General features: G+C 45.0%; 1 protein-coding gene across 10 annotated transcripts in view; it reads right to left on the reverse strand.

Annotated features, from left to right (window-relative positions):
- The window catches only part of TNNT3 (troponin T3, fast skeletal type), a 42,800-nt gene extending 34,222 nt beyond the window's left edge, over positions 1–8,578 (reverse strand). For 9 of the 10 annotated variants that reach the window (XM_077931409.1, XM_077931406.1, XM_077931399.1 and 6 more), the window contains exon 1: positions 8,441–8,577. The gene's annotated coding sequence lies outside the window, so the exon portion shown is untranslated. Of the gene's footprint in view, positions 1–8,440 lie in introns of all 10 variants that reach the window. The other variant, XM_077931397.1, reaches the window with a different exon arrangement.
- Positions 8,579–9,726: the final 1,148 nt, after the last annotated feature.

A 9,726-nucleotide genomic window follows, 5' to 3' on the forward strand; every position in this document is an offset into this window, starting at 1 on the left:
AAATCCAATCAACCCAACTCAATCTGGTGGGCACCAGGTTGGGAAAGACTGACTTCAAGGCTAATTTATAATTATGCCAGTCAATCACAGAATACATTTTAACAGGAAAGACATGGCCGTTTTTAGACATCTTTTAAAGACGTGTAAGCTTTTAAAAAAGTAAGGTTCCGAAAATGGGTTCATTCTGTTGCCCTTTCATATATATATTCTTCTGCTGCTGACACTTTGAGAAAAGGTCCCCACTGACTAGGGATTTCATAAGGGTCATGAGAGTCTTGTGGGTAGACTGCCAGTAAGTACTGGGTCTTGGGAATGTGGCAAAAGAAGATATTTCATTGCCAGGGTAGGAGTTGAAAATAACAGGAGCTTCTAGGCAGTGACAGAATGGGTCCTTATGACTCATCGGGTAAAAGTTTGTGTACCGGACTTGATAAGTGATTTGCTCCCTGGACAGATTTTTAGCCAGATAGGGATGCAACTTTCAGAAAATCTCAACGATTGCATACATTATTATGTTTGTAATATAGGCATATTCCTAAAATAACTATGCTGAAGAACTAGGGTACCACATGGAGCTTGACTCTTTTATACATAGGCTATATGTATTTGGGGGCATAGAATTTTGCATAGAATTAGTCAGGCTTTAAAACAAAGCCTGACGGTACATAAGTGACTCAGACAAAAGCAGGTGCTTGATACAAGAGATGGCAAAGCTTGACTGGGTCAGAACCACCAAATTCTATGTATAAATTCATTCAGATATAGGGTTGAGCCAAAGGAAGTAGTACACAGTCCATGGGTCGTCTACTCCCCCTGCAAGATATGCCCTCCCCACAGTAATGTGGGATGCCGCTCACCTGACCTCCCTCCAGCTGTGTTGCTGCTGCCTATTGAGATGGAGGGGCAAGGTGGTGGCGAGGTCAGATTCCTGGTTGGTGCATCTGTGTCACACTGACCTCCCCATCGCCTCACCTCATCATTCCCTCCCTGACCAGGTATGCAGCATCCGTGCAACTGGAAGGAGGTCAGGTGAGCATTGCAGGCCCCCCATGACATCCACTACTGCCCTCCAACAATCATTCAGTGCACCGTCTGAGGAAGCGGCACGGCGTAGAATGCTCTTTGCAGTCCTGATCAACTACAACTTTGGAACTTTTTTTTTTTTTTAAATCACCCTTCTTCCTTTTCAGCAGTGACAATGGACAAAAGATAAAGATATCAATGGCTGCTACTCACAGTAGCTGTATATCAGGCATCTCCAACCAGTAGATCATGATCTACCAGTAGATCCCTGGCTGATCGCGGGACCCTTATCGATTGCGGGATTAAATAAAGTTTACAGAAAGTTAACAAATTTAAGCTGAAGAACTCTGGGCAATCCTACCCAAAAAAAAAAAAACTCAACAACTCTGGGTTCAACAATTCTGGGCAATCCACACACACACACACACACACTCCTCCTCCCTCCAATGACAAAGGACAGATCACTGCCAGGTTTTTATACTGGGAGTAGATTGCAGTCTCTTGGGAGTTGGACATGCGTATACAGTGTGTATATCACTGCCAGTATCAGAGGCAGCATACCTCCGAATGCCAGTTGCTCACCTCCTCCCTGTGGGCTTCCCAGAGGTATCTGGGCTGACCCCTGTAGGAACAGGGTGCTGGACTAGACCAGTCTTTGGTCTGATCCATTGGGGCTCTTTTTATGTTCTTATGAGCAAATCTGGCAACGCGTGAATGGAACTCCAGGCAAATAAAGCTAATGGAGAGCAAGGACAAACAGCCGCGAACTACTATGAAAAAAGGTAAAAGGCTGTTGTCTTTCAAGAACATCTCATTCCCCCAAAAGCTCCTTTTTGTGTCACAAACATTCCAGAAAATCTGGTTCAGTCCTATTCTGGAATTGTTTCCAGATGGTCTTGTTTTCTTTTCTTTCATTTATCAAATGAACCTGCAAGAGGAGGAAACGAAGTGAGGATTAGGCCGAGGGGTCAGCCTCTTTCCCTTTGGCCCTCGCCCCACCCCCACCCCAGCCGGCTGAGCATTGTCCTAGCTGGGAGGGGGTGGGACGATGGCCATCCTACCCAGGTGGGAGGCACCGGAGCAGGTAAGCCCGCTCACTGTCGCAAATCCCACCCACCTGTTGGGAAGGGAGGGCGGAAATTCTGCAGAAAATCCAATAAATAAAACAGCAAACAACCCAGAAATGGTAAATATGTATCAAATGGGTGGGAAAAATCTGAGACAGCATTCTGATAATGACAATGTTATGTGGACCCTGCAAAAAAAAATTGCACACACACTAAACCATGATGTGGAAGGGCCATATCATCCAAACTCTGCTTTTTAAAAATGGTGTACAGATTTTGAATATGTGCTTCTTGGTATATGAACATACACACGTTTGCTGAATGGTTTGTAAAAAAAGGGGGAGCTAAATTGTAATGAGGGCTTGCATCTGATAAAAAATAAGCAACAATATCATGACACAACTCAAATACTTGAACAAAATAATCCAAACGACCTGGAAATATTCTGGTGATATGGATCATCACCATTTATGATAACTAGGCTACACCCTGCACTGACATGGAAAAACATGGAAAAACTGACATGGAATATTCATAATGTTAGGGGGGATAAATGGGGGGGGGGCTGTTCATTCAACTGGTTCTTAAATCTGAGTGTCAACGTATTTTCACTTTGTCAAGAAGAGAGCCATCTATTCTAAAGTTGTCTCAAAGCTGGTCTCTTTAACACTTTCAAACTGTTTCTCCTAGGCTTTATGCACTCTGGAACATGGCAGTCTGGGAGATCACCTCGTAAACAGCATCATGGGAATTAAGGACCAGCTTCCCTTCCTCTGATATCCTGTGGCTGATAGTTAAAGAGGAGAAGAGCCAGGGTTCAGTTTTCTCCTTTACCCCAAATGTTCAGTGGTGCTAGAAAGTTAGCAAGGAAATGTATTCCACATGTGCCTTCAGAGGCACTCGTTTCTTGATGAGTATATCACATGTACCACAGCTGACTTCTGCTACCGAAAAGTGGTCCCAGTGGCATATCAACACTGTACATTTAAATAATACTCAAACCTGTTCAGCTATAAGAATTACTGACCTAGGAATCAGGGGAGGTGCTGTGAAAGGGCTAGAAATACCCCTCAAAAGAATCCTCACATCAAAACTGAGGCTGACCCAAATGCACAAGCAACCTAATCATTTGTCTGTGGCAGCACTATTTTAGTGCTTCGGTATATTGCGCCACTGAAGCAGTATACAATCCCAGAGATGCAACTCAAGTATTCCTTTCCAGTGTTGCCTGGATATAGTTTTCGGATCATGCATGTCCATGCAGAATCTGAGAATTGAATTCTGGTACCTCCCACCCTATGAGATAAGTGCTGCCCACCCTCAGGGCTCCTGAGGGGGACCAGTTTCAATATCTAAGGTAGATCTGCCTTCTTTCAAAGTCCTAAGGAGCCTGGTTCAAAATAAACTCTGTTCTTAATTCTCCCGACATTTCATCTTATAGACAACTTGTGGTAGGACAGTCTTTGGAATGTATTCCCTATCCTGATTTATCAGACATCCCAATTTGCTGATCTTCAGGAGACAGTAGAAGACTTGGAGCCAAAACTAGATGAGATATGGAAGTTTCATAAATGGATTCTCATTTTTTTCAAAAGAACAGTAATACAGTGGTACCTCAGGTTAAGTACTTAATTCATTCCGGAGGTCCGTACTTAACCTGAAACTGTCCTTAAGCTGAAGCACCACTTTAGCTAATGGGGCCTCCTGCTGCCGCCGCGCCGCCGGAGCCTGATTTCTGTTCTCATCCTGAAGCAAAGTTCTTAACCTGAAGCACTATTTCTGGGTTAGCAGAGTCTGTAACCTGAAGCGTATGTAACCTGAAGCATATGTAACCTGAGGTATCACTGTAGTTACAAAAGAATTCCCACTTTGATTGGAGGGGATATTTAAACCACCACCTAAACTAAACTGCCTTCTCAAGCTACTATTCTTGCCACACCAGAAAGAGGGGAAGGGAACAGAGAGGAAGAGAGAGGCATTTGTATTATACCTGCATTCCCCCCCCCCCATGCTCTCATCAGTATCAGAGCCCACAAAAGCTGCTTTGAATTATTTCCAAAAAAAGAAAAAGAAAAAGCTGGGTCAAAAAGGCCAAATCACAGATTTCTCACCCCATGGCCTTTATCCTTTTAGGACAGTTTGCTGTAGTAGTATTATTAGCAGTAGTACAGTTTTGCATGACTTTAAAACTTTCAATGATTCTGTCAATAGCAAAAGAATCGATACTACAATAGTTACCAGGAAGGCACACCTTATTTGCAGTTCAAAGAACCCCCCCCCCCCCCGAAAAAAACCCCTCTGTAAGGTCCACCCTCCCCGGTGCAGAACTGCAGAAGTTATAAATAAATGCTCGAAATGGAGCCAAATTGAATGAGACAAAGTGGATCATGATTCTGTCACATAAATCCCCAGGCCCGTCTCTGCTTCCTGCTCTGAACTATATGTTCCTTTCGGCCTAAATCTATTCCAACTCTTGGCTTTAAAAGCGCAGTCCCCATCTCCTCCGGAGCTTCTTAACAGCTGAGAATGTACCCATCTTCCCCTTGATAGATTGAATTCACTCCCTCACACCTCAGAAGCCATTTATGAAAATAGCCTTCCTCCTATCAATCATTCCCTCTCCTTGGCCATACAAGGGAGGTGAGGCGGCAAGATGATGAGAGGAAGATAGAGAAAGAAAATGGGCATGCACTGGAGAGCAGACCTGGCAGGTAAAGCTAGAAGTCTGAGGCGGGGGTGGGGGTTGCTGGCACGAGAAAATCACGAAGCAACTGTCAGGGCCACCACCTATCATTTGGCAGATAGATCCACTCCCCTGGCAGAATATCTAGTCAATCTGACTTATCCGATAACCATCTAGGACATATTTCTTTACACTCCCTGCATTTTCTTCCTTGCCCTGTCTCAGTAGAAATTCTTTGTAGCCATTTAGATGGTGGCAATGCGATTCTATATTTGGGACCAAGACTCCAACAGCCGGAGTTAAAAACACTCTGAGAGTAAGAAGCAACAGCCCAAGCTGCTCGTTCCTAATCCCATCCATCTGTGCTGCTGGTCTCTCATGCTTCTGCTCATTTCCAAACCAAGCAAAGTCAGCTAAGAATAAGAAAGACTCGGAAACCTGGCCTATTGATCCCCTTCCACACAGCTGCACCCTCTGCTGGACTGCTTTGTGACATTTCTGTTAAGGATCTGGCAGCAGAAGGCGTCACAGGTGTTGTTCAAACTTTCTCTCCGCGCAAATAAATGCATCAGGAAAACACATTATGGATGGCTATACGCTAAGGGGTTACATAAACCAAACGGCAGCCAAACTCTATCTCAATGTGACCGTTTCATCATTAAACATCCGCGAGCCACAGAATTTCCCCTTTAAAACATGAAGCTTTGAATAAAAATAACTGCAGGTTTGCAGCATTATCCTCTGTGTATCTGCTCAGAAGTAAGTCCCATTAAAATCAATGAGGGGTTAGTCTCAAATGTGCAAAGGATTTCAACCCAAAGATAGATAGGAGTATATGGTCAGGAAAGCAGAATCTTCCACATGGGGGGGAAATAGTCCAATGACAAGTTAGCTCATGATAATGCAAGAAAAGAGCAGATTGGCTGGTCTATGCAGAGCAGGGCAAAGGGTAGATATAGATCTCCTGGAAGGTCACAATCAGTCAGCAAGGATTTCTGACCCCCAATTATTTCACAATCGCAGCAACATGAATACTCCCCCGCACCACCACTCCATCCAAAATTATACTGGAAGTTTGAGTGGATTTTGTGTGGAATTTTTGTGTTCCATTCTGGTACTCAAAACAAATTCTCCAATTCTAAATATACATATTTTGCACCAGGCTCCAATTGGTAGATTTGAGATTCTAGTGAGGGGTGGAAAAAAGTAGATCCCGTAGGCCTTCCCCGGTTTAAGGGGGAAAAGATTCTGGTGTCTGTCAGATAACATGTTCAGACATGCACACAAGATTGCTGCACCCTAGACCATAGAAAAAGTTGCTGCTTATATTTGAGAGTAGCCAGTCAATGTGGCCCAAACCTAAATTGTGATGAACACACAGTTTGATCGCTAGTGCTTCAGAAGGTGAGAGTGGCAGGGGAGACCAGAGGTGGTGCACTGGACCTTGTACTTCTGGAAAAGCAAGGGAGAAATTCTAGTCCACTTGTTGTGGGCTGATTCCCAGATTATGGCTGCCACACGTGGGAGTCCTCGTGTGGCAATGTTCTCCATCGCAGCTCAAACAGCCAAAAATGGCCTGCAGTGGCATGGAGAAAGTTATCCAATCCACCTTGTGAGCTGCTGTGCACAAAATGACTTGCCATCTGGGGGCAGAGGCTGCCATGCAGAGTGGTTTGAAGCAGCCTCTAGAAGGAAGCACTGATTCTTCGTCCTGTGTCATCACACAGCCCGGCTATTTTCAGGCAACTTCCTCGCTGACCAAAATCATATCTCAGTGTAGGAAAGCAGAGCTTTGGATTCATTCTCCCCACCCATTCCTTTTTGGGAGCAGCAAGTGTCTCTTTCTCCGTATATGGTGAAGGGAAAAAAACAATACACTAATTAACTGTTGGTATGCTCTTAATCAAAATGACCCCAACATTTGTGAAGATTGAGAAACAACCTAATTATATGCACCTGCTCACAGGTAAGTCCCAGAGATTTCAATGAGGTAAGCTTGCAGCCTCAGCCATGACAACAAACATGCTACTGATACGCTTCTACTCAAAAGGGGTCATTCATTGATTCCTCAGTCATTTTATGCTTAGGCCTGTTTCCTGCCAAAGAATTTTTATGCCACTGTTTTCCAATATGGCAACTATATATTTAATTTAGTCCCTTGCAATCCCCATCAGGTTTGATCTGCTTGTAGCAACTTGGCAGGCATATGCAAACTGAAGAATCCTAACAAATCCTAGTCAGCCCAAAACTATTCAGATTCACACTTTTTCATCCAGTTTGTGGGAACTGCATAATAAGTGTAACATGTTTCCTTATAAACCATATACTTTGCATTCCTGGAGTCCAGCATTACTTTTCAAGGAAGTGAATAACATTTATTACATTTTCGCCAGTAGACTTGGGAATAACCAGTGCATGCAATGTGTGAACAGCTGCCAGGCCGTGAGACTCAATATCACTTCATCTCTCAACTGAACTCCCATCACGTTTGACACACTGAGTCCACAACTAAAACAATCCCAAACCATGCCACTATAACTCTTTGAAGTCAATGGGATTTTGCCAAAAAGCTGTACTAATTAGTATTCACTTTTATTTCCAGAGCCTTCTGAGACTGCTCTCCTTTTCAATGGCTACCTCATTTGACATAAAAGGCTTACTTTTATCTATCTCTACCCTAACTTCTATCTCCCCTTTGTAGCTAAATTCAAGCTGTGAGGGAAAACTGCACCTGGAGCAGCATTATCAGCAGAGATTAATACAACCACTGGAAGATTTTGAGAGCTTTGTGTACAGCAACCTAGTGGTGCTCTCCTGATGTTTTGAACTACAACAGCCATCACACTGCAGCCACCATGGCCATACAAACTGGAGCTGACAGGCATTGTGGTCCAAAACATCAGGAGGGCGACAGGTTGGGGAAGCCTGGTGTATATGAGATATACTTTCCTTGACAACTTCCAAGGCCACATAGTCCTCACTTTTAGGCTCCACTTTTGAAATGCTCCCCCTCCCTCCCTCATCTATCTATCTATCTATCTATCTATCGTCTATCTATCTATCTATCTATCTATCTATCTATCTATCTATCTATCATCTATCTATCTATCTATCTATCTATCTATCTATCTATCTATCTATCTGTCATGGACTGCTGCTGCTTTTTAGTACAACCTTGAAGCAAGCCCCACTCAAAAGAGGTAAGAAAAATGGTAGGCCCACCAGGGAAATGACCGCGAGACATGGACTTAGGATGTTTACATACTATAACTTTTAAAGCACTTTCCAAGCCCCCAAAGAATTCTGACCACTACGGCTCACCCCTCACAAAGCTACAATTCCCAGCTGGCCTTACTTCACCCAGGTCAAAGACCCAGTTGGGCACACACAACCCATGCGTACACACACACACAGGTGGGGAGCCTCAGTGGCGCCCCTATGGAGGCTTCACAAGGGGCAAAAAACCTGGCTTGCCCCACCCTGTAGCTCCAACCTCTGCCTTAAACTACAGAACCCAGAACGTTTTGCAGAAAAGAACGCAACGGCACACGCAGCCTTATGCTAGGCCCACAACTCCCTGAACTCCTTTCTCGGAGGTTTGCACCTGCTCTTCCTTTTGGGTCCCCTTCGCACAGAGCTACGCCCTTTGCCTGAATCTCCTCCTTACCTGAGAGGGGGGAGCTGCTGTGAGAAGCAAGGAGCTTTCTGCCGAATGGGAGAAAGGCTGCGGGGTCTGCAAACTCCACCAGGCGATTAAGTCCTCCTGTTATAGGGACATTTGATCTTCTGGAGAAGCTCATTGGCCACCAGGCTCACAACACTGGGGAGAAAAAGAGCAAGGAAAGGGAGAGGGCCGGGAAGGGGGTGGGGAAGAGATGGGAAAAGGTCATACCAAGTATAGGAGCAGCTGAAGGAACTGCACCAGGCTGAGATGGGAGGGGCAAGTTTGGAGGGGGGGCATCGTATAGCTTAGGTTTCTATATTTATAAACCCAAGCAAGCAAGCACAATTTAAAGAAGGAGGTCCAGCGCCAAGGAGCTGGTGGCTGGGGTGGTGAAGAGTGGAGCCTGGTGCTCTTCAGTTGTCTACGCTATTTTAAAGCCCATTAATGGTTCCTGTCTTGACCACGCTACAGGCTGTGCACATAAGAAGCCACGCAGATGCATTCTTCGAAAAGGTCCGAGGCAAAAGACTGTGTGCCTTTCAAGCGCATTCTTATCCCTCAGAGAATTCTGGGGACTGTAGTTGGTTAAGGGTTGCTGGGAACTGTACCTCTGTGAGGGGGAAACTGCAATGCCCAGAATTCTTTGAGGGAAAGAATGGGTGTTAAAGGTATAGTGTGCACACTCAGGAAATACATAGTTTCCATGACAAATTAGAGGAGTCCCAGTGCTTGAACTACGTCAGAAACAACACTGCTCTAGCAAGCTAGGGCAAACCAGCTTTGCAAACCATATCACAAGCTCGGCGGAACCAGGGGTGGGGTAGCAGCAGAGCCAGCCCAAGATAATTTTGTTGCCTGACTGAGGTAAAGGATACGCTGGCACCTACCCTGCCCCATTGCCTCTCCTGTTCCACTTACGGAAGCTGATTAGACTGGCAATTGATTGTACACACCGTACATTTAAAAGTTATTCCCACCCACCCAAAGAAACCTGGGAACTCTAATTTGCTAAGGGTGCTGGGAATTGCAGCTCTCTCAGGGGGTAAACTACAGTTCCCATGATTGTTGGGGGCACTTTAAATGTATTTACTGTATAACACTGACAAGAGGACAGTATCCTAAGCTGCACCTGAAGGCAGCCAATAAGCTTGGGGAGTGCAGGGTGGACCCCACAGCTCTCTTATTCAGCACCACAGCTTGCCCCCGCTGCCCCCAAAATACGCTGCCCAGGATGACTATCTCACTTTGCCTCATAGTACTAGCGCCAGCCCTGCCAGAGAGACACAGTT

Source organism: Podarcis muralis, chromosome 1, assembly GCF_964188315.1.
Source record: "Podarcis muralis chromosome 1, rPodMur119.hap1.1, whole genome shotgun sequence".
NCBI lineage: Eukaryota > Metazoa > Chordata > Lepidosauria > Squamata > Lacertidae > Podarcis > Podarcis muralis.